The sequence below is a fragment of the Podarcis melisellensis genome, assembly GCF_964234715.1.
Source record: "Podarcis melisellensis genome assembly, chromosome: 11".
NCBI lineage: Eukaryota > Metazoa > Chordata > Lepidosauria > Squamata > Lacertidae > Podarcis > Podarcis melisellensis.
The window spans coordinates 36,577,359-36,604,008 of record NC_138543.1 but is presented as its reverse complement, the minus strand read 5'-3'; positions in this window follow the sequence as shown (position 1 = coordinate 36,604,008).

Sequence of the window (26,650 nt, the reverse complement as noted above, 5' to 3'; positions counted from 1 at the left end):
ATGAAACCTCTGAGTTCTCCATGCTTGAAAAATTGCATTGTTTCCATAAGATGCTGCAGTTGTTTCTCTGGCAAAACGAAATTAGGTGATCATCTGTATGCTAAAATAACACAGCCATGCTATTTGTAAGAAGCAAAGATTTCAACAATGGTGAACGACACTGATGGGATCGTAGCATTTGCACCATTACGACCCTTCCGGAAAAGAGTAAAATCTTCCAAGGCCAAGGACACAGCAAGAGTAGCGATAACAGAGGATTTTGTTCTCACAGTCCAGTGGCCCATCTTAAACCTGCACAAGCAGTGTATATTTGTGAGGCAGAGACAATTAAGCAAAGTGGTGGTTGCCAAAGGAAAAACATCTCCCTGAAGAGGAGGAAGGAAGAAGCTGCCCATCTTTAATGGTCCTCATGAAAGTGTCCTAAAAGGTCGCTTGACCTGGGAATTTAAGGAGTTTCAAATGTTAAAAATTTCCCCAGGTGACCAAGCACATCATTAAAACTGGGGCTTGTGAGGACTAACAGCTTAGTGCTGAAAATTGATAACAGTTTCAAACAACCACCTTAGAATGTATTCCACTTTGGGACTCTGTGGTTCAGGGCCTTCAGGGGAGCCAGTGTGAGGGTATTCTGATTATACTGGCACTCAGAAGAATAAATGACAATGTAATTTATGTAATTAATATAATTAATTGTGTAAACTATGTAATTTTGCCACAGAGGACAAGGAGACATATAGCATAGTTTTTGGCAGAAGATGAACTGCAGCGAAATGGAAACATTGCTGTATGCAAGGGGGCTGTATACCCTCTGGTACTACTAAGCTTTCTCTGGAACTTATCCTATCTACCCAGTTAGTTCCCATCCCTCTCTCAAGCCACACTTTTGCAGAACTTTCATTTCTTGAGCGGAAAGTCATCCCACCCCCAGGCCAAAAGGGGGGGGGAATAGTTGTGTGAAGGTGACAGGGTTCATTCATGCAACAAACCATCCAGACAAAACAAAACATTGTAGAAAAGAAGAGTCTGTTTGAAAATGGTTTGGTCGGCATTGTTCCTCCTTTTGTCTCTAACCTTTGCTGTGTGCTTGTTCTCTGCCATGAATAGAAAACTTGCAAGGATACCGTGTCGAGACATTTTCAAGGAGGTGATTCATTTGCAAAACACACAAGGCAGAGAGTCAACTCAATTTAAAGTTCATTATAAAAAAAAATATTTAAAAAAAATGTGCCCAGAGGCTGGAATGGTATCGTGTTAAACCTTCTGGGAACAATTAAGAGAATATTGTCCATCGCTTTCATAACTGATTGAGTCATATTATATCTTGAACATTCATGCATGAGGTATTACATCTCATTGTGTTTCTAAGTAAAGACAGATTCATTACTGATACAAAGTAATTAGTATGTGTGGTTTTCTCTTTTTTTACTTACACAGTTATAAAGTTGACTAGCAGAAAGGTAGGTAGCTACGTGCTAATCTTTCGCGCTGCAGTAAGATAAATTCCTCTGAAGCCTTTCCTAGAGGATATTCTTTTAAAAGGCTTGCAAATGCATTTTTTACTCGCTTTCTTGGCAAATTGTCCTATTACCCATAGACTGTAAAAAATACATTCAAGAGGGTGGAATGCACCTAGATGTTCTTGGCACAAGCCACATTAACATGGAGACGGAAGTTGTGCAGCCCCCATCAGTTTTAGTGGAACATCTACATAACATCCAGGCAGGCTATGCACAGAGAACACAACACAGTCAGTTTGAATGTCCCCAAATATTCTAATAAACACCTACACAATCTTATGGTGGGGCAAGGAGGCCATCAAGCAGCAGTGGAACTGCAAGGAGTGAGGAGAGAAGGCTCAGCCCTCTTCCCGGCTGTTGTGGTCCAAATTAAAAAAACATCACCTCTGCTGAAGCTGCTATATGTATCAGGAAGGAGGCCTCCATTAGCACCAATAGAGGTGTCCCACCTGATACAGGGAGTGACTTCAAAGGGAGATGATGTCTGTTGGGACCACAGCAGGGTGAGGGTTAAACTTTTATTCCCCAGCTGCTGCATGTCCACCACGACTCAGCCCAACACCCAGTGACCGGTAACAGACCTTGGAGCCTCAAATTTCAGTGGTGCTCTATGAACTCCAAAATTCAGCGCCTCTCCCCCACCTCTCATCTTCCTTTCTTCCCCATAGTTGCAGCACCCGTAAGGCTGCACGCCCTGTGCTGCCGAAACAGTCGCACGCCCTTAAATCCACCTCTACCATGACTGTCATTAACATTTTTATTCAAAGTAAGGGGACACATTCATTGCAACCTCACAATTCAACGCATAATTATTTTTAGACCACACTGCACCAAAGGTTCCATACTGGTTCACACTCTTTCATGTTTCCTGTCCTATAGGGTGATGATCAAGGGTCTCCAACTGAGCTTCCTGAAGGCAGGTGCTGTCAGGCTTCCGGAGAATCCGATCCCTCCCACTGTGGCAGCCAAGAAGCAGAAAAACAAGAAGAATTCTTACCAAGTAATTTATTCAAAATTCACAGAGAATGACGAAAGAATGCTGTCTGTCCTAGATAATAGCGTTGCTCCGAGTAAAGTTCCACCCCCTCCATCTCTCCTATTCTACGTCACCCCTGCATAGGATAATCTGAGTTTTCTGCCTCTGAGCTTTCTGTTCTACCACCCTCAATGTCCACCTGATCCTGGGAGGAGGAGGGGAGGTCAGGAATGCTTTCCAAAGACACCGAGTCTGTCGGTTGTCTCTCCCCTGGTGCTTCTTGTTCCTGCTGTTCCTCTTCCAGTTATTTTTGTATGCCACAACTGCAGCAAGAATTTTGTTAGCAAAGAATTGGAAAACACAAGAAATACCAACAGTGGAAGATTGGCAGATGAAGATGATGGACTTTTCGGAGCTAGCCGACCTGACTGGAAGAGTTTGTGACCAGAAGGAGGAGGACTACCAGGAGGAATGGAGGAAATTCAAAGATTATTTAGCTAAATATGTTAAGATAATTTAAATTGGAAGGCTTGCAAATACCAGATAGGCTTAGGATTTAAATACGTAATGTGATTAATTAATACGTTTAAATGCAGAATTGGATAGAAAGAAAGAGGTTAAGTGATTAAGTTAATTTTAAGAGAATATTGGTTTTGGGAAACCGTCAAAAAAGATATATACTGAAATTCAACCAGAGGGATACGAGGAAGTCACTTAACAATGATATTAAGATTGGTTTAAATAAGGTGATGATTTATGCTTGTTTGTTTGTTTGTTCGTTTTTTTAAAAAATGGAAAATCAATTGGGAAAATTGGGAAAAAAAATATTGCCCAGCTTCTTCCTTCTGCAGCCTCTGAACTATGACCTTCTACAAACCACTGTTCTAAATATATACTGTCCTCCTGTTCTTGGGAAGGTTCAGGAGAAGGGGGGCAGTCCCCACCATTCCTCCTCAGTCCAGCCCCTGACAGGCTCTGGCGATGGCATCCAGTGGTGTTGCATTGTTTGCCAGTGCCCAGGGCGCGTGCATTTGCGTGGGGGCGGAGCATGGAGGGTGAACGGAAGCCTCTGCACCAGTCCAGCCCTTGCCCCCCATGCCACCAGGCTCCAGGGCCCAGAGACCCCCATCAGCAGGCAGGGCGGGATGGGATCCCTGGGTGAGGGTACCTGGTTCATACCCTCTCAAAATTGTGAACCCAGAGAAATGGACCCACTGCCCCCCCCATGCTATGCCCCTGATGGCACTTTATCCACTCTATCCCTGGGCTGCTACAAGCCTTGTTGTGGTATAGCATTACCTAGCAAGTACCACCTGCCATATCAAAGAACCTGTTAAGCGTCTGGCTGGCTGCTGAATCACAGTTTTATGTGGTTTAGGTAGGAAACAGGCTCAGCCCTACTTCCTCCCCGGAATCAGCAGCTTAGGAGGGTAGACACCGAAGCCCTACAAAATCAGGAATCTCTGGCTGAGAATGGGAAAAGAACACACAGAGGTTCTCCGCCTAGCAATGCAGTTCTGTTTTTGGCTTGGCTGCTACGGTCAAATTTCTTTTGTAAATATGAATGTCGTTTTCACTGGGAAAGCACAATAAACCAGATTTGTGATTTATGTCATTTATGGGTGAGTTTTGAGGTCTGGCATGACTCCAGGCCATCCATCACGCTTGCCAGCTGACGTGTTCCTAAAGGGCACCACTGAGTCTGCAATATCAAGCCAGCCGCTTGATTTAGCACTCAGTCGAGCTGGCCTTGAAGACTTAACCCATCTCTGTCAGGTGGGGGAAAAGGCACGTACACATTGCCAAACAGAGGATAAAAGAGGGCAGGGATTTGCCTAAAATATGCACCTGCTCATTTGTACCTGCAGATATAAATTTAGAAATAATCACTATAATTTAATTAGATATGCAGCTGGCCTGTGCACCTGCTCTCATAAGAACATAAGAAGAGACTGCAGGATCAGGCCAATGGCCCATCTAGTCCAGCATCCTGTTCTCACAGACGCCAGCAACCTGGCCAGGGGCTAATTGCTGGGAGATAACTTCAAGGCACCTGCTTTACATGACCTCTCAAAGGCCATGAGGGGGGGTTGGAACGGGCCAACTCACACTGAGGGGATACAGAGTCCAGGAGACCCCAGGGGAAAGCCCCCACCATTTCCTCCCTATGGGTTGGAGGAGATAAGCAGCACCTCCTATTCGACTAGAGAAGGCATGGGCTGGGGGCTGCTGAGGAGGCTGGATTTTCAAACTGGACTTGGACCAAATTGCCCTTCCAATAAGAAATTGTCCCCTGACAGCCCTTCTGTTTGAAGGAGTCCTATGTTGGAAGAGCTGTCCCATAAAGTAGGACACACAGGTTCTCATGAGTTAGGTGTGGGTTTTTGCTGTGCTTATCTTACTTTCAAGGTGGTGAGGGGTTTCAGGAGTGAACTTTCATTCTATGAGTTATATCTCTGCTGGTTTGCATCTTGCAGCCTTCCGGGATGCCCATGTTTCTTGAAAATCCCATAGCACCCTCAGCTAAGCTTGCAGGAAGGTAGATGGCCGCCTATGATGCACCTGGCAATCACTCACTATTGTTGCTGTCTTTTTCCTTGCAAAGAAGTCAGTGTGGAAAGATTTTCTAAAAGTTCAAAGGAAGGACTTCCTAAAAATGCTCACAGGTGCTCAGTAGCCAACCTACAATACTTTAAATTATTAAAGCCCAGACAAAGATATCATGAACTAACTCCTCCCATGGGATTTTTTCAGATCAGGAAGCATGGACAGCTAGGGAGGCTGCAGGGGGGTTGGAGAGGTATTTAATGGAAAGAATAACACACACACCATTCTTGGTCAACCTCACAACGGTGAGGCCAGCTCATGCCTACCAAAATTATAAAGCATTACTTAAGTTCCAGTGAATAGGGCAGAATAATGGAAATTTCTTTTTTCATGGCAAGAAAAGCATTTGAGAAATTGGAGGACAGGGTTTCAGCACAGTGCTAATAACTATGGCATCCTGATTTGGGATATTTATTAACGGAAAGGTTTTCAGCCACTGCCAATTAGTTCCCGACAAAGATGGCTTTCAGCATCCCCAATGCTGAATATCAGTGCTGCAGCATAATGTAGCTAGTACAGAGACGTTAGCACTCAGGAACAGATGGTTCATTGATGAGGATGAGCTAGGATTACACAAAGTCATTAAAGGCTGTGCTACTTGCTGTGAAGGCATGTCCATGTGGGGCAGATTTGGCTTGAATGAAGGTAGTGATAATATCCTCTTAGCCTCTTTTAAGTGACCCCGTTTTCATTTCCATGGGAGAGAGAAAATCCATTTCAACCATGACCTTATCATTTCCCTAAATCCTAAGCCATTTTTTGGAGTCAGAGGTCCATCAGAAATCAGATGCAATAAATAAAATGAAATAACTGTCATAGATTGCACTGGGTCTTATAGCCATGGGTGGCTAAAACCCAGCGTAAGTAAAATGTATGCCTTGAGTAATGTCTTATCTGTCTCCTCAGGCAGCAAAATGTCTTGAGCCAGCCCTGAAAGGGCTTCTATATTGCCAGGGTTCTAGGGGAACACAATGCTTTCTTGTCTATGGAGTCTGAGCCAGACCGTGTCAGGGGACTACGTAACAGAACTATCTTCCAATGTCTTAGGGGGTGGGGGAAGCAGGGACAGGTTTCCTTGTGTAGTAGTCTTGCATGTGATCCATTTACTGTGCCCTATAGATCATGGTGGAAAACATTGACGCAGGATCAAATAAATATGTTGCATCTGGGGACAAAGCTTATGGTTAGGGAGGGTCAAATCCTGTCATCCTCTGGTGACTTAAGTCCCAGACATTGGTGACTACATATCAGATTGCTGCCAAATTTACTTTACCCCATAGAACCCAATTAAGAGCCAAACCCATCCATCTCAACATAACCATATTCTGGATACCATTTCTTAAAGCTGAATCTCAAGCTAATATGCACACACACCCTCTCAAGTACGAATTTTGAATGTTGGGACAGAGACGTTTGATTCCGTTTGCATTTCTAGGTGAACCAATCTAAAATGCTGCCATCCTTTGAAATTCGCACTGCTCTGAATATTGCAACACAGCTTGCCAGCAAAGTAATGTGTACAAAACTACAGATATTGAGTGAGCAAAACAATGTGTGTATTAGTGAAAATAACACACACAAATACATTCTAGCAGGGGAAAGTGCTCTGCAGAAATGTGTGTTTTAGGCAAAATTGCATACGAATGGGTATATTAGCAGAAATTCGCAGCAGAATGCTGCTGAGTATTCATGGAGACTAAAAAATTAAGAAATAAAACACTGATGTAGAAATGTGGAGAACTGAACTGGGAAAATTTGAAGCTGAAAGGCAGTGAAATGGACAGAGGTCTCCATGCCTCCTGAATGTGGGCACAGGTATATTTTTCATCCCTTTCCCCTTCAAAATGCATACAGGTGGTGGGAACCCTAAGGAAAAATACCAGCAGAGACCAATTAAACGATATGAATACATTAACAACTCTGTGCCTTCACATTATTTGCCACATGTCGGCCTAATATGGCTCCCCTCTCTGATTATAATGCGCCTTTGTATTTAGCACTTGGCAAAAGCTGCTAGCTGCTTCCAGCAGCATACATGATTTAACAAATCCCTTGAAGAACTGCTATGGCACAGACCCAGACTACTTCTTGGTAGTTACATAACCTTTGCATGAACTTTGAAAGCTGAACAAAACAATAGCAGATTAAAGCTACGGTGGATGGTTCTGAATACTGTACAATCCCCCTTGACATCTCTCCCTTTTATTTATTTTCATTTTTTTTAAAGGCTCTTTAAAAATAGAATACAAATCACCATTCCCTGACCTATGATTTTTGACTTGTTTTGGACATGAGATAGAAAACAACTGTATTCACTGCAAAAAAAAAGAAGTTTAAAAACAGATGTTATCACTTTTGTATATGTATTCCTGAACCTAAAAAACAAAGTCTGGGAGACGGCAAATCAATTATTAACTTGTTTTGCATGAACTACTCATCACAATTGAAACCACCAGGGTCATGAGCCCTGTTTTCTTCTAGGGTGGAAGCAAGGCACTCCCTGCAAAACTGCCATGGAGTGAGGGAAGAGTTGCCCTTCAGTCACAGCCATAGCTGCGTGGGAGACCCTTTTCCATCATGTGGTCTGAAGTAAAGAGGGGAAATCACATGGCATTCCCAACTCCCATGTAGCTGCAAGGGAATAAATACATTAACCAGATCTTTCTGCAAAGCTCTCAGGCTGTGTACAGACATCCCCCAAATAAATGGGGCAAGTTGTATGTACAACATATGTATATGTGGTGTGTGTGTGTTTGGCTGTTATGGTTGAATGTTGTGTATATGTTGCTTTGGGTACTTGTGAATAGAAAAGTGAGTAGCAAATACTACAAAAGAAATTAAACGCTTGCGTTTTGCCGATCCACTGCTGTCTGTGATCATAGTGGACTTACTGAACCTGGGAAATGGTAATCCATCTCAGAGAGAAAAGATGAAGATTGACTTGAAGTTGTGTGGTTACTATTGGCTAGCATCCATGATATCATTGGACAGATGTAGCCTTTGGTGTCCACCAGCTAACTAACCTTAAAGATGGGTCTGTTGAGAAAAACCTCCTCCCTAAATTCAGCAGTCACTTCTTTCTCAACAAGGCCTGTTTTAATCTCTCTCTCTCTCTCTCTTTTCTGTATGTGTGTGTGTGTGTGCGCGCGCGCTTGTGTGTGAAAATTAGGGTCAGGGGAAGCTAAAAGTAAGAAGACACATTTTTGCTTAGTATGAAAATAACAATGCAATTGAAAAATTGCTAAGATTGCATGAAGATCTATCCTTAACTTCTTGAAATATGCAAATGTTGCATCATTTTGCATAGAAAATGCATGCCCTCCATCAAATACTCTGAGATAGCTGGCAATGGAGAGATTAAAGAGATTACTGGATTAAATTATTAAGACACACAGACGCTTCTTTCAAACTCCCATATGAGTACAACATTTTGCATCTAAATACACCTTCACTTCAAATGAGCTATTTTGCCCTCAAATATAATTAGTATCACTCTAATAAGACCAGACATAACTGGGTTAGAGAACACTGTAATTTATGAATAATATAAATACTAGTCTTTAATGCCAAAACTGAAGATTGAAACTCCAGACAACTATGTGACTTTCATTAAATGGAGTAATTTCAATTCTTCAGTAGGTCTCTTACATAAAAACCAGAAATTGGATAAATGGCCTCCTTATTCGCAATTGCTGTTGGGGATATTGAAGTCTGTGAATTTAAAAAGTCTTTTGGTTTATAAAAGAAACATATGACTTTAATTTCCCTGCGTGACCCCTGAAAAGAAGGGGTGTAACTCACAGACTTGCTTTGTATCTCAAAGAGAATCAAATCACTCATTTGACTATGTAACTCTTTCGCTGCCATGGGCAGAAATAATTGAGGGCCTTGTATTATACCACAGGCAGCCTGCATAGGGGCAAGTAGACAGGGAACATGATGGTGATGATCACCACACTTTAGTGCTGGACTTCTTTTCAAGAAAAAGTCCTCTGAAAGAGAAGGTCCAATAGGACGCTGGCCCTTGGGATGGTCCATGCTGGTCCGACTCACAACCACAACCCAGATAATTAAGGCAGCACACTCAAGCAGTGGCACACGCCTGCTGCGCTCTCTCGCTCTCTACAGCTGTCATGAATTCAGAGGAGTGTGATTTGTGAATGATTGTATTAAAGGTAAGTTGTGTTGAAAGTAAGTTGCAGCAGACTCCCTCAATAAAGATGGAAGGGTAGTAATGTGACTGGGTTTGTGGTGTTTTACCATTAGACACGACCTGGCATTAACACTTAAGAGGTCTAAGCTTCCCTGTATGTGATAGCATTTACTAATATTCAGCAGCAAAGACTTTAATTGAGGTTAAAAGGAAACCTGTGCTTATCCCTTAGACTGGTAATAAAGTAAATATGAGTCATGATGAAAACTTACCTGGAGTTTTATTCATACATGCTCAATGAGGGTTCAAGCTTAATGGTTCCTCTGATTAGGCACAGCCCTTTGTTTCAGACAAGAAGCACGGAAGTAATAAAGAACTTTACTTACAACTTTCAAGTTAAACCTGTTTCTAAATAAACTGACTCTTCCTAGAATGGCTATACTAATCCAATAAAACCCTTCCAGCCCCTTCTGGGATCTTCTGCTTCCCTTCAGGGAAGCAATCTGGTTTGCCCTGCCTAGCAAACCCCTAACCAATCAAATCCTTAGTCAAACCCTCTCCAAATCCTAACTAACTGCTTTCCAAGCCCTAACAGCTGAGCTATTAGGTGGTGTATTTTAACTCTCCTGACTTGTGTAAAAAAGTGAATTTAAAACATTACAGCCGTTTTTATCCAAGGGTCAGATATCCAAATGCAACTCAAGTCCTGTATGCATGCAAATCAAAGTACTATTATAACTTCTGCTTGTATTCATTTAGCTATGTCATCTTCCCCATCCCAGAGGCTCAAGATGAATAAGAAGTGTGAAAACCATATTGATACGGGATTTGATTACAATGACCACCTGCATCTCTGCCAACTTAATCCTAACCACTAAAAATGGCCAACAAGGAGTGTGCAGAATGCATCAAACAAGGCTATGGGAATCATTCTTTGTCTATGGTTTTCAGTTTCTTAGGCCCAAATAACCCTCCCAGCAGATAAGCAAGCAGTCATATCCTACCATTGTTTGAACTGAAAAAATTAAATTCCAGCTGAATTTGGCAATGAAGCATCAATTCCATCTCAGTTAGACAATTATAATCATGGAATCGTAGAACTGTAAAGCTGGCAGGGACCACAAGGATCATGTAGTCCAACCCCATTCAATGCAGGAATCATTTGCCCAGTATGGGTCTCAAACCCACAACCTTGAGATTAAGAGTCTCATTCTCTTATCAACTGAGCTATCACAAGTCATGATAATAACATGAATATACAACAAACAGATTTCATGCAGACATGCATCTTCTTTCCTGACGGAAACCCAGGCCATATCCCCCCCACCCAAAAAATGGCCTGTTCTGGAACCAGCTATACAATCACCCTCCCATTCCAACTGGAGCCAGCCCTTTAGTTTACAAAGAGTGCTGGGCTCCTACTTCCTAACCATGGAAATGATTTTGTAATGATGGTAGGGTTGCCACCACAATGGCGAGCCTAAATAGAGCTTATAGGAAAAGCTACAAATAAAATGGCCCACCCGCCATTCCAGTAGAACAGGCATAGGCAAACTCGGCCCTCCCGATGTTTTGGGACTACAACTCCCATGATCCATAGCTAACAGGACCAGTGGTCAGGGATGATGGGAATTGTAATCCCAAAACATCTGGAGGGCCAAGTTTGTCTATGCAGTAGAACTTTGTCAGCAACTCAGCTTTCCCTACCACCCGACACTTCTCAAGTCACTTTTGGGAAAAGCAATGATTGAAGCAGATTTCATTCTTGTTATTCCTATATTATAATAGTCTGGTAAAAGCTATTTTCCCCTTAATTACCCCTTTCTCCATAGACCTGAGAGCGATTGGAGAAAGATTACAATGCAGCTTTCCAATTGAATTACAAAAGCATTGCACGTGGTTGTCCTATTAACTTCAGAGTGCCGATGTGTTATAAAATGCAAATTGCAGGAAAGGCGGCAGTAATTTGTTTATAAATATGTTAATGTGGTGGAGTAAATGTCATGCCATCTTTGAGGTGGTGGGGGGGGAATGGCTGATTGCCAAAGGTGCCTCCTAGCATGGGTTCCAGAGGGCAAAATTACAGTTAATAAAAACTACCTTTATGTTTTGTTTTACTGCTTTTCAGCACAAAGAGCTAATAACCAATTTACATTAATGGTATTGGCACACATGTAAATGAGGCGCTCTCTCTTTCTCTTTGTTTTGCCTTTAAATGGCAAAGTGAGGTTCTGTTGTGAGGCTATTGCATTTCATTAGCTGTGGGATATGGGGAAAGATGTGCAGGACATCCTTGATGGGGTTTTGTTATGCCACAGAAGTTATGAAGCACAATTTTGTTAGCACCTTGGCAAACGTAGAAGCTGCTAGCTAATTATACATACATACATACCCTGCCCATGTGGCTGGGTTTCCCCAGCCACTCTAGGTGGCTGCCAACAGAATATTAATAATAATTTTTTTAAAGTGACAAAACATCAAACATTAAAAACTTCCCGAAACAGGGCTGTCTTCAGATGTCTTATAGTTGTTTATTTCCTTGACATCTGATGGGAGGGCATTCCACAGGGCAGGCACCACTACCGAGAAAGCCCTCTGCCTAGTTCCTTGTAGCTTCACTTCTCACAGTGAGGGAACCGCCAGAAGGCCCTCGGCACTGGACTTCAATGTCCGGACTGAACAATGGGGGAGGAGACACTCCTTCAGATATACTGGACTGAGGCCATTTAGGGCTTTAAAGGTCAGCACCAACACTTTGAACTGCGCTCAGAAACGTACTGGGAGCCAATGTAGGTCTTTCAGAACCAGTGTTATATGGTCTCGGTGGTCACTCCCAGTCACCAGTCTAATTGCCACATTCTGGATTAGTTGTAGTTTCTGAGTCACCTTCAAAGGTAGCCCCACTACAACTCCAAGCATCCATGACCATTGGCCATTCTGGCTGGTCTGTTCTGTACAATATAGAAATCGGGCAAATAGTGTTGTGACATCTACCTTTCAGCATTCTCTTCCATTACATATTAAACCGGTACAGTGGTGCCTTGGTTTAAGAACAGCTTAGTTTATGAACAACTTGGATTAAGAACGCTGCAAACCTGTAAGTAGGTGTTTTGGTTTGTGAACTTTGCCTTGGAATAAGAACATGTTTTGCTTCCTGTTGCATGTGTTCCATTTGTAAATTGAGTCCCTCACTGCTATGGGAAAACACGCCTTGGTTTAAGAAAGCTTTGGTTTAAGAACAGACTTCGGGAACGGATTAAGTTTGTAAACCAAGGTACCACAGTACTGCCTCTGTTGTCTTTTTGGCACCTGCTGAAGACCTTCCTCTTCCAACAAGGCATTTAAGTAGAGAACTTTCCCAGTCTGCATCTGTACCAGAATTGTTTTAGGGGCTTTCATGGTTTTATAGTACCTTCTACTATATGAACTCTCGAGAGTCCCATGGACTGCAAGAAGAGCAAACGTATCCATTCTTTAGGAAATCAGCCCTGAGTGCTCCCTGGAAGGACACATCATGAAGCTGAGGCTCCAATACTTTGGCCACCTCATGAGAAGAGAAGACTCCCTGGAAAAGACTCTGATGTTGGGAAATATGGAGGGCCCAAGGAGAAGGGGACGACAGAGGACGAGATGGTTGGACAGTGTTCTCGAAGCTACCAGCATGAGTTTGACCAAACTGCAGGAGGCAGTGGAAGACAGAAGTGCCTGGCGTGCTCTGGTCCATGGGGTCACGAAGAGTCGGACACGACTAAACGACTAAACAACAACAACAACAACTATATGAAACCAAATAAATATATTTGAGAAGGTATAAACAGAACAAAAAGAAAGAAGCATGAAAATACTACACCTTGTAACTTTGCTGAAATGAAAACCTTAAGAAAACACAATGGTTACCTTTTTACTCTCAGGAGACCCAGCCAGAAGCCACGAAGAGTACCTTCTTTACAACATTATCCTACAACCCCAGGTAGTTTTTTTTAAGGTTACAACTCTAAAGTTATGTACACATTAGCAGCTGAAAATGCAGCAAGGTCGTTTTTCTTTTCTGCATTTCAAGTCCCATTTGCACATTGCTGTACACACCAGAGAGGGAGCAGGAATGTCTTTGCCAGGTGGGCATTGCCTGGTTGTTTCCCCTCACTTGCAGCTGCCCAAACTCCTATGCAATGCAGCTGTCATTTGTGCATGTGCTATCCTTTGCCCATGTGCAAAGGCTGTCTCAAATGTACACACCTCAGGTTAACAACAACTTGAGCTTTCAAACCAGATGGATGCTGATTTGAGGTGTCCTTGGCTTCAAATACCAGTGGTGAGAGTCCCCTGGAGTCAGAGTAAACAGTAAAACGTAGGCAATCTAGAATGCAAAATCCCCCGGAGTAATGCCTCTCAGAAAGATCTATTCTGCAGTCCTCTCTTCACCCCTTCCATGGCTCAATGTTGGCTTGAACATTTGTTCCAATGGTCCTCATGAACTGCTCCACTGCACACCTGAGTTTGAGAGGCAGAGAAATCATTTGAACAGACAAACTTTCCTGTTGCACCCAAGACTCTTCCATACTGGCTGGGAGAGGGGAGCGAGAAAAAACAAAATGCATTCTGTGTTGCCTTTGCTAATAAAATGACCCCAGGAGTCCAAAGACCTGCCCTTTCCATACAATACAATAGTGATTTTAATCTAACAGACCTGATTTAGACTAATTAGCTTGATGACACCAGGACAAAGAGAACACCGTAACATGACGATTTCTGTAAGTTTTGGAGGCAGGTACGGAAAGAATTGTTGGGACTTACTGAATTAACATTTTTTCAATACTGGAACAAAAGAGCAACCATGGCAACACAGTGATTCCACCCACACAAGCCAGTAGTATATAGAAGTATAAGATTGCTGGATTCATCTTGATGTTTTTTGTACCTAAATAATGTGTAATAAACATGTTCTTAAAACGAGTGGATATACTGAAAGTTCATTTATTCACAAACCTGCATTACACAATCCTCAATAAATTGTTGTGGCTGCAATCCTATACACACTTACCTGGGAGTAAGCCCCATGAACTTAACAGGCTTTCTTCCACATAGAAACATATAAGAATTGCATTACAGCTTCAATTGTCATTTATTTAGTGGTTTTTAATCCCATCCTGGGGTTAGCAATGCATTAAAAACATCAGATATACACCCCAATCAATTTATTAGTTTCATCTCTTTGTCTCTACTGGGAGGGGAATGAGGAGAGGAGAAAACCAGAAGGGAGAAGGCAGTAGGGAGAAGGGAGAAGGAGGTCTGGCTGCTGTTGGGGGGCCGGGGGGCAGCAGGGAACAAAACATCCGCTTCGACATCCATTCATCCGGCATTAATTGACTTTTCCTTTAGCCTCTTTTCAAGCAAAAAGGCAATGTGATAGGACGCCCTTTTCTGGCCAGTTAACCTCCAAGGAAAAAAGCCAGAGGTGGAACTTGCCAACTAACCTGCCATTGTTCTGCTTTGGATCAAAGCAGAGAAGGGTGAATTTTTCCATTTTGGCTCCTCACTCCATTTCTCATTTTTCCAATCTTAAATTTAGTTCTCCACATGTTCAGAGGGTGATTTAAGAGAGAGAAAGTCCTCATGAAATTTCAGGATTTCAGTGCAGATTTCTCATAATAAAAATTCACATTTTTTTGCAAAGCAGTGTTCCCTAATGTAATACACTTCTGTATGTTTTTCACTAATATGTGCATAGTTATGTGCACTTGAATCCAGCATATGCATTTTGTACACCTTAGTTAGATCATAGAATCGTAGAATTGGAAGAGACCCTGAGGGTCATCTAATTCAACCCCCTGCAATGCAGGATTCCTGCCCACAGCCATCCCTGGATGGGCTCAAACAAACAACCATCTAGTAAACAGCCAGACACACTGACCCATTGCACCACTGGGAACACACTGTACTTGGCTGGAGAAGTGCACTGCAAAATTCGGAGAAGTGTAATTTTGATGGATGGCTATGTTTCAGTTCATGGATTGTTTCAGAGCACATGAATTAAGTAAACTGACCTTTGAATGAGAACCGAATTGAATTTCTCCACCCTTCATAGGGAAAGGATAGTGGAAAGAGAGAGTTGTGTATAGAAACTAGGCTATTGTCGTCGTTTAGTCGTGTCCAACTCTTCATGACCCCATGGACCAGAGCACACCAGGCACTCCTGTCTTCCACTGCCTCCCGCAGTTTGGTCAAACTCATGCTGGTAGCTTCGAGAACACTGTCCAACCATCTCATCCTCTGCCATCCCCTTCTCCTAGTCCCCTCCATCTTTCCCAACATCAGGGTCTTTTCCAGGGAGTCTTCTCTGGCCATGAGGTGGCCAAAGTATTGGAGCCTCAGCTTCAGGATCTGTCCTTCCAGTGAGCACTCAGGGCTGATTTCCTTAAGAATGGATAGGTTTGATCTTCTTGCCATCCATGGGACTCTCAAGAGTCTCCTCCAGCACCATAATTCAAAAGCATCAATTCTTCGGCGATCAGCCTTCTTTGTGGTCCAGCTCTCACTTCCATACATCACTACTGGGAAAACCATAGCTTTAACTATATGGACCTTTGTTGGCAAGGTGATGTCTCTAGGCTATTGCACTAAAGTAAATTTTATATTAATTCATCCTCCCACTGTTTATTCTGGCCCCACCTACTGAGATGCAGCCCCTGGAAGGTTGCCCAGAAGGAAATGTGGCCCTCAGGTTGAAAAAGGTTCCCTGTCCCCTGATCTAGCTGAAAATTAGAGTGCTTGGCAGAACTGCACCATTATGGCTGAGTCAGTCTGTGGTTTGGTTACCCATTTGAAAGCATTTCAGGTTTAACTGCCTTCCTTGAAGTCCGTCAGCCACTCTTGAACCATGAATGGGTTAATATCAGCTCCTTTTTTTAAGCTGCTTATGGCTTTAACTTCTATACAGCTTTCTTACATTGGGTGCTGATACTCATGCTCCTCTGCTTGGGGGGAGGGGTTGCTTTGTGTATTTTATGTTTGGAATGGTTTCTATGTTATTGAAAAAGCCAAAAAACAAAACTCCGCCCCAAAATCAATGGGTTAATACGCTGGGTGCCACATTAAGCAGCAAAAGTGCACCTGCAGACTGAGACAGAGCACAGAAAGCGACAGTAGAATGTATGAGATGCAGCCACATATTTACTTCTGCTTTTAGTGTCAACATTACCCTGGAGGGCCTTTTGTCTTTCGCAGAAATTAGAGGTGACTCCATGTTCGTTCCGGGTCAGTCTAGAGTCTCTATGAAATGAAAACATCACCCCAAAAAAATTGTTATAAAAGGGAAGTTCTCAGAACTTTATTTTACAAGTGATCAGTGGGGAACATCGGAGGCTACCTTATACAGAGTCAGACCCTTGATCTAGCCAGCTCAGTATTGTCTACACTGACTGGAAGCCACTTTCCAGGGTTTCAGACTAAGGTCTCTCCAAGCCTTAGCTGGCAATGTCAAGGATTACACCTGGGGCTTCTGAATGCAGAGCAGATCCTCTACCCCTCAGCAATGGTTGTTTTCTCATGAATTTCCCCCAAGTTTGACTGTATTTGTGTGGGATGTCTTTTAATGAGTAGGAGAGGATGTGTTGATTGCAATTTATCCCTCTAGGCACCCATGTGTGGGGGTGGAACAGAGTTTCTAAATCCCATCCTTGGCAGAAAAATTTAAAGCATATGAATTAGGCTATAAAACCTTGTTTTGAGCAAGTCCAGTTAATGAAAGAAGCTGGTTTTCCCCTTCTTACTCCAGACACAAAAGTTTAGCTTTTTTTCTTTTTGCAAAATCTCCAAAAATATATATGAGGTTTTTACCTATTTTTTAGGAAACTCGCCAAAAAATCAACACTTCTGATATGGGCTGCCATGTGCCCTTTTAAGCCACATAAAGCTGGAGCAAGGGGAGACATGTCGGCATCCATCCATCGGGAGAGAGAGAGAGAGAGAGAGAGAGAGAGAGAGAGAGAGAGAGGGAGGAACAGGAAGTACTACATGCACCTTCCTCTCCAAAAGTGGAGGGGAAATGACATCACACAGAGGTCTCCCTACCAAATGTATTTCTATGGTCTTAATATCTGCCTGTCTGCAACACAGTTCTGTTGACTTAGCCTCTTCTCATGCTAACCAGCAAGAACATGCATTTGTTAGGCTTCGCTGCTAATCTCCCACAGTTTGCAACCTGTCAGCCATGTTTTGTGACCTAACAGAGGTCCCTTATACACCTATGGTAGAAGCATGGTTGGTTGGGACAAGACAAAGGGCATTCTCAAAGGCCACACCCAATTTATGGAACACTTTGCCCCATGAAGCTCAGCCAACCACTTCTCTTCCTGTCTTTCACCTGTGGGTGAAGGCTTTTGCCTTGCCAGGAGGACTGTGTTTTTGTGCAGCGAATGTTGTTTTTAATCTCTTGTGCCTGTCTTATTTTATTTGCTTTATGCTCTGGTTTTATTATGAAGTTGTGGTTGTATAAGTTGTAGGCCGTCCAAAGTAATGCCTAGGAAGTAGAAGGGCAGGATTTAGACTCTTGAAAGAGTGACAAGTACTTGTCTTGGGAAACCCATTCACCACTTTTTTTAAAAAAAAAGCACTGTAAAGGGCAAAGTGGGTTTAATTTATATCACCTTATATCCTTTTTTAAATTATTTCATTATTAATAGAACTGAAACTGTATGCTTAAGCATTGTCATATGTTAAAAATGCAATCTCAGGGTGATTACACTATTGCCTTGTCATAAGAGAAAAGTATCAAATTCAGAATTTTTCAGTACAATAAAAAAATACTTTCTAAACAAATAACAGTTGCTCTGTGTAAATTGTTACACTAGCAATGCTGAGTGTTCCCATCAGTATTTTTGTTAGAACAACACTTTGTTCTTTCTGCTGCAACAGACTAACATGACTACCCCTCTGAAAACCCCATCAATGTCATTCTCAGCAGCTCTTGCAGCGAATCACATTTGCAACGTTTGCAGAATTTGTGAAGAGGTTTGGAGATTTGGCAAGGGGGAAACTGCTGAATGGGATACTGGGAAGCAAACCGTAATGCGGGCACATGCGTACATCTTGATAGCCACCATGCTCAAATTTGGAAGGGGATAAAAAAAAAACAAAATTAACCATAATAGCTAAGTAGAAGCTGCATGTTCAGAGGCAGTATTTCTCCAAATACTAGATTTTGGATTGGTGTAGGGATGAAGAACCTGTGGCCCTCCAGCTGCTGTTGGACACAAACTCTCAGCATCTTTGACCGTAAGTCATGGTGGTCAAGACAGGTGGAAGTTGGAATCCAACAAACAACATCTGGAGGAAGCTCATAGGTTCCCCATTCCTGGAATAGGGCCTTCACGTCCTGCTTGTGAACTACCAGGGGTCTCTAGTTGGCCATTGTCAGGAACAGAATGTTGGATTAGATAGACCTTTGGTGTGATTCATCAGGATTCAACAACATACTTATTTGTAGGAACATGTCTTTTCAGACCAATTTAGTAGTATGAGAATATGTAACAAGAGCACAAGTTTTACACACACAGAGCCTAATTCATAGCAAGATCTTTTAAGTGGCTGGTGTCATGCGAATATAGATTTTTGTTAGCTTGGGGCTAAACAAGCAAGCATTGAATGTTGCCAGGGTCAACACAATTCAAGGTTTTAACATCCAGGAGTGCCAATTTAATGTTGACCCACCAATTTATACGTCACCTTTGTGAAGAATGCTGGGCAAGCATAATATGATCATGATAGCACAAATCAATGAGGAATTGTGCCACAGTATTCCGAAAAAGCTGCCAGCAACAGGACAGCCCTATCAAAAACCTTGTGATGAATGAGATGATTAATCAAGCCTAGTGCTCACAAGGGTATATGTTGCTTTTGCAAGGTCGCTGCAGGACAAATAAAAAATACAGCCAATGCACATTGTGCAACTATATAAAGCTGCTCATTCTCCACTAAGGAAAGGGCACCGTCCAAAGTACACCACAATTCTGACCCTGGCTCACTCACTTTGAGCAAATTCCTTCAAGTAATCAGAAGTTGTAAAGACTAAAAAAGCACGCATAAGCATGATTTCCGTTGTTCCGTGGGGAAGATCCAAAATAGCAAGCTAACAAATGACATTGCTTAAGCTTTCCTTCGACTCTGTCAAAACTCGTGGCTTTTCAAATCCAAAGACAACATATAACAAACATGTAGTAGGCCACAAAGTTATCATATCTGCTCTAGCTCACACGTTCCTGGGTGGTTCTTGCCAGCTGCACTTTACATGTCTAATAATATTCTATATCAGACTTTCCCAACCTTGTGCCCTCCAGATGTACTGGACTACAACTCCCATCATCCCTGGCTGGGACTGGGAAGAGCTGCAGTACAAAACAGTCTAGAGAAAGAAGCTGTTCTGTTCTTTGTCATGATACTCCACCTAATTATTATTATTATGCAAGTCTAATAATTCAAGTCCCTACATAAATAATTATGCATAATAAAAGACAGAGAATTGCCCTCTCTGTATTTCAGAACTTTATCATACAACCATCCAGACAAAACAACCCAGATCAAAAGCATGAGCTTTCTCTTTCTCAGATCTTAACCTTACTTCCTCGAAATGAATTGTCATTTTATCACAGGGACAGTGTTTAGAGTCATAACACTCATTAAACTGTAGCATCCTCAAAACACCAACAATGAACAGGGAGTTTTTCTGTTTGCGATAGATTTATAGTAGCTTGGATGCAAAGATCCCATTGCCCAGACTGAAGGCACTTCCCTTTGAGCAGCCATGTTGACTTAAATGGGGATCTAAGATGGACTCTTATTGTTCTAGTAATCTTTTTGTACATTGCTTTCCATAGCTGCATGCACACACAGTGTCTCAGATAGAATGACAATATACTGCAACTGCTGCCAGCTGTGCTGTGGGCTTTCCCACATGAAGGCTCCTGCTCCTGCCTGCCCATCACAGCCATCCCACCCCACTCCATCTCATGGTGATAAGGCAGGTTTAAAAACCAATCTACAAGCTGTAAAACTGGCTAGAAAGAAATAAGCTTTTTGCCCAGCTCTTCATTCACACCCTTCTCCTCTTCCCAACACCTTGTCCTACCTGTCTTCTCCCTAGCAACCATTCCCTGGCACCTGTTGCCATGGCTCTTCTTCCTTTCCAACATTCCATGTTCTTGACACAGTTACTTGGCACCAGTGAACCTGTCTATTCTATTTGACTATTTAGCTAGGAAAGGAAGTCCTTTACACGCCTTCCTGCCTAGAAGGATCCAATGGCCAAAATGGGTGGGTGGAGTCAGTGTGGCAGGTTCCTTACTGAGAAATCTGCCACCTGCAGTTTTGTGGTTCACCACAGAGGGCAGCTGCGCACAGATTCCAGTAGGTCCTGGCATTTGCGTCAGAGCACTGTTGTTGATAGCAGACCTTGCAGCCTGGGTGAATTAGATTGAAGTAATCACTTACAGTTTCTGGAGTTCAAAGGCTTTATTCATGCAGGACCAATTGAAAGAGTAAGTGGAGATAAAAGGAAAGAATAGAGAACATCTTGTCTGGAGAAAACAGCAAACAAAACGGCTCAGCTTTTAGGAGAGTAATTAACTTGGACATAGATGCTTACAAACAAGTGCTGGCTAGATTGCTAGACAAAGCATGGAAGTGAGAGCTGGACATAAAGAAGGCTGGTCACAGAAGAATCAATGCTTTTGAATTATGGTGCTGGAGGAGACTCTTGAGAGTCCCAGGGATGGCAAGAAGATCAAGAAGATCAAACCTATCCATTTTTAAGGAAATCAGCCCTGAGTGCTCACTGGAAGGACAGATCGTGAAGCTGAGGCTCCAATACTTTGGCCACCTCATGAGAAGAGAAGACTCCCTGGAAAAGACCCTGATGTTGGGAAAGATGGAGGGCACAAGGAGAAGGGGACGACAGAGGACGAGATGGTTGGACAGTGTTCTTGAAGCTACCAGCATGAGTTTGACCAAACTGCGGGAGGCAGTGGAAGACATGAGTACCTGGCCTGCTCTGGTCCATGGGGTCACAAAGAGTCGGACACGACTAAACAACAACAACAACAAGCAATTTCCACCAATGTAAACCCAGATTAGCTGGGGAGGGCCCAGAAGTGCTGCACCCAAAGTGTCCAGCCTGGAGTTTAGGATTGTGCAGCCATCCTCTTTGACCTAGCTACCTATTACATTTACTGCATGGTTTGCAGATTACATTTTTAAAATTTCTATTGGGAAATACAGCATGTTAGGAGGGGTGTTAACCCTTTCCTTCTCATACACAATTCTGACAGAAATTGGTTCCTGTGCTGCAATTATTGATAGAAAATGGTCCAATGGAAACCAAAGGGAGCTTTCCCCCTTCTTGTTAATTGTTGCAGAGACAATCAATTTTGTGGTGTGTAGGAAGGGAAGGTTAAACCTCCCCATATACCACAGATCCAATGAAAGTCGTCCCACCCCAAATATATATATTTTTATTTTTTAAAAATGTGATGCAGCTGCAAGCCAAGTTACACATTAAGGTAACGCCTACTTAGGCCCCTTGCCATCTTGCTGCACCGAATTTTGCCCTGTCCTTTTAAACTCTTATAAAAAGAAAAGTGCGCATTACACCAATGGAAAATTACTGACATTAACAGCCGCTGTTCTTTATAAGAGGCTTATATAGATTTTCTCACACACACCCTACCAATGGCTTATAAACATGTAAATTGTTTTATTACATCACCGCAAACTTCATAAGGAAAAAGTGCATGTTTAAGCTATGAAAAAAGGCAATACTGAGTCATAATATGACTCCCAGTGGCCACCAGATGATTAGATTTCTCTGTGCACCCGTGTATGTGCGTAAATTATGGTGGTAATAAACACTCATGTTATGACCAAAATATATTGAAGCAAAGTTAGGAACGAATTTTCGTACACGTTGGCAAAGGATAGATTAAGTACAGCTGCCATTACTATCCGCCTTCAATAGTATCTAAGCCTGCAACTAACACCAGAACCATTGAAAGTGCTCTTTGTTCATAAAATGAGAAAGAGCAGAGTGTACAATGGAAGCCTTTTTGTCTGAGCATCTAAATATGTATGCATTCCAGACATCTGTCATATCTATAATGGAAGAAGAAATATAACATATTGGTATAGAGTTGTAAGGAAACTGAAATGTATCTACTGCATTCAGAGATCCAGTTATAAGACATAAAATCTTATTATTGCAGGTTCTGCTAATCCCAAAGCTGGATTACTCTTTATGCTGTGGTCTTCAGAGCAGCATCCTTCTGCAGACTTTTGCCCTGCTATATAGCATAGTAATCAGATTATCATGAAGCACACACCTATGTTTCAAGGGCAGTTCCACCATTTTAAAATACATGGAAATAGAGCCAGATCCTTCAACATTCTCAGCTTTCCTTCAGCTGTGGACCAAATCCTCACACACTTTCAATATCCATCATCCCATTATAAAGTAAGATGTAAATGCTGAGAAGGGCTGAATAGTAAAGTTAAACTACAAAATGGAGTACGCATTTAATCCATTTGATTTACAATGCGTCCCTAATAATTTATATCAATGCAGGACCCATCCGGACTGGTGCTCAATCGTGGGTGCATTTTTCAAAATATTCTTGACACAAAAATAGTGTGTTAGCAGTGATTTATTCTGCTTTAGTTTCTTCTGTGATGCTGCCACATTATTGCTGTCTGGAGAAGCGATAGCAGAGCAAAATTCGAACAGAAATAAACCAGAACATTTGTGGTGTAAAAAGGTACCAGATTTCAGGAGGAAGTTGCAGGGTATGTGCTAGTTGGAAAATCTGCAGCAGTTTGACAGCCCCTAAACCTCCGCAGACTTTGAAAATGGGATCGCTTATCACCATCCCAAAAGCATCATGAGCACAAATTGTCAGAAATGCACAAGAAGAAAAGGACGTAGAGGTAACATAGGGAATAAAGTTTCATAGAGATAAATATAGCATAAAGCACAGACGTCCTCCAGTAACCCAGAAAGGATACCCAAACATTTAAAACTCTCGTAGTTTAGTAGAGTCTCTGAAGTATTCAAGGGGACATGCCATGACATACCGCCCAGGGTTGAATTCCATGCATAGCGAACATTTATAGTTAAGAGTTCACTAAAGAAAACATATAAAACCCAACCACCTCTCTGCAATGGGCACACTTTAAGCCGAAATTGTGTAGAGCGGCAGAAAAGTTATAAACAAGAGAGTAACTTTCAGAGGAGCTTTTAATACTGCAATCTTCTAACAGGCCGAAGTCCTGTTGAGTTCAATGGAACTTACTCCCTGGTAGGCATGTATAGCAGTGGAGGCTGGTCCACTCGACCCATCAACTTCATTATGGCTTCTTACTTGCAACCAGTCATAGGGATGGCATAGTGTCTCAGCATCCTTCTCCTCTGTGTTGCCCTTGCAGAACTCAGCAGGGAGGAGGACGGGGACAGAACTAGAATTAGTTACCTCAGTGGCTGTGGCTCCACCAAGGTTAAGTCTCCTAGTCTTCAACCCTGCCAGCCCCAGTGGGCACCAGCTGCCACTGGTGTACGGGATTGCAACCTAAAAGATTGAACGGCCAAAGATGGGACCCTGAACTGGTTGAAACCAATGCAATTCTGTTTCACCTCAGTGAAACTCTAAAAATGTACATACTCATTGCCTATTTGCAACATGCAGACTGTGTGTTCACAATTAGCTGTAACAAGGGTGCCAGAGTGTATATTTTACGGCTCAGTGTGCAATAATTGGGTAAAGGGGAGTTAGGAGGTCTCCAGGTGAAAAAGAGAAATGTTATTGCGCCCAATGAATTTCAAACTGAACTTCACTTTTATGTATTATGTGTTATAAGTTTGCATCAATTATTTGTATTCTAATAGATTCTTCATTGCCTATATTCATAGTGCATCTTAGGGAGATCTCTGTTGAAAACACCTTGGACTCAGTATTTTTTCTCTCCTGCATCTAGAAGCCTCCCTTCTTTGGTGCCTCCTGCAATTAGCAGTGGTGTAGCGTGGGTTGTCAGCACCCGGGGCAAGGCAAGTAATTTGCACCCCCTAACCTGTGGATTTGCACCCCCTAACCTGTGGATTTGCACCCCCTAACCCGTGGATTTGCACCCCCTAACCCATGGATTTGCACCCCCTAACCCCCAGATGTTGCGCCCGGTGCGGCTGCCCCCCTGCCCCCCCCACGCTACGCCACTGGCAATTGGGGCCTTCCACTTTCTTTCTTTCTCACAAGTTGAGAAGCTGCCACCATTTGTTTATGCCTGATCATGAAGCAAACTGGCTCCATTTATAAAGTGAAGCAGCTTAACTATACCAATTCCGTATTTCTAAGGCTTGAGGAATCCCATTTCTCAGCTGCTTTTTGGCTTGGGTGTGTATGCTTATATCATTCTCTTTTTTAATCTAAGGCTGTATTCTCGCTTCCACTTGCTCTGCACCCAGCGCCCTCCCACTGCTGGTTTGGGAAGCTGGGTACACACAATGTTAGCCACAGGCCAGATCTAGCCCATTGTTTCTTATGAAATGCTGCATTTTGATGTGTTTCTCCAAACTAGCTTTGATCTGAATCAAGAAAAAGAGCCTAACTGCATGCTATGCTGGCAATGTGTGCACTGTCAAAGTTGGTCATCCAAGCTATTGCCACAATGGGTATTTACTGTACAACAGCTACGCTTCGTTCGTTGCTCTTTATGGAGCAGCTACATTATGTTGTGAAGAAAACATTCCATTCTCACATTTGGCTTACTTAACCTATTTCCCTGCCTCCCCTCCAGAGCTCAGAACATCCACCATTGTACACAGTACAACAAATTCGCATCCATCAGGGGTAGAGCCTGTCACTGCAATGTTTCATCACAATCCATATGTGTTTGTTGTATATGCAGATATCGTATAGAAAGGGTTAAAGTGATGATCAGTTTTATCACTTCATGACCAGACTAGACTGGCCTTGAAATCTCTATGAAATCTTTGATATGGAAGTGTCTGAGGGGAAAACAAGAACATATTGAAAATCCACAGATTTTCTAGCTGCCTTAGTACCTGATGTATACTGGAAAACCTCACTCTACATCTCAATATAAATTATCTATCCTATTCAGACCTCACAAGTGCACTTCATTGAAGCAATACTTTTAGGAAGGTAAAATCTTTATTGAGATTCAGTGCACCAAGCACATTTCATAACAGCTGAATGAGTTACATTGCAACCTTGGAATCTGCAGCTAGTGCATTAATTTCAAAGAACGAAGATCCCTTCATTTATGCTGAATTTCCCCCTTTATGCCAATTTCTATGGCTGTTTGTAAAACACTAACTACATTTAAGTTGCAGTTTGATTGCAGGCACACAACTCACCATAAAAAGGTAAAGGAGATATATTTTAAAAGCACATTGTGGCTAATAATCTGGGTCAGAATTAGGAGGACCCATTCACATCTGAAGGAATGCTGCTGTCCTCTTTGTATTACCACTCATCTATCATTCAGCTTACTGCCATGTGCAAAGTACATTACAATTGTCATTTCTACTCACAACAGCCTTGAGAGATAGGTGCATCTGAAAAGTGCCAACATTTATTTATTATTTATTTATTCCAGTCTTTTTTCTGCCTTTCCCTCTTGGCACTTAGGGTGGTGTGGCTTCTCAGGCAGCCTTCCATCTCAAACAAGATGGGGAGCCGCATTGTCCCATTGTCAACCCTCCAGGGACCACAGGTCAAAGTGAGTATGGCCGAAGCGTCAAAGTACCATATTTTTCCATCTATAAGATGTCCCCATGTATAAGGCACCCTCCATTTTGGGGAAGTCCGGTTTAAGAAAATGGGGGGATCTACCCATGTATAAGACGCCCCCAAATTTTGGACATTAATTTTTAGGGGGGGACCTAGTCTTATACATGAAAAAATACGGTAGGTTTGGACAAATTTTAAATGCTAGATTCTATAGCTGGACGTGCTTAGCTTCAACAGGGTTATTGACACATCTGCCTTCAGATTTTGACTCAGGCCACCCAGTGTCCTTCACACTTGGACAGAAAATTGAGCTCTTGTCATCTCCCACATCGAACAGTGACACCCTGGCATTTCTTTATCTTGGGTTCAACTAGCTTTAATCAGGCATCGTTTGCTGAAGTTAGACTGCGGTTACCTGCTGCTGGTTTTTCAGGGCCAAACACAGAATACCAATAAGTGCTCTCCAGTATTTGGAGTTCTTCAATGAAATGCAGCCATATGCAAATCTGATTACCGCAGTAACACTGGAAAAGCTGGTGCTTCAGTCACCATTTATGTGTCTAATATTCCCGCTTCCCAGCCACCAGACTTTTCCCATCTGTAGGAGAGG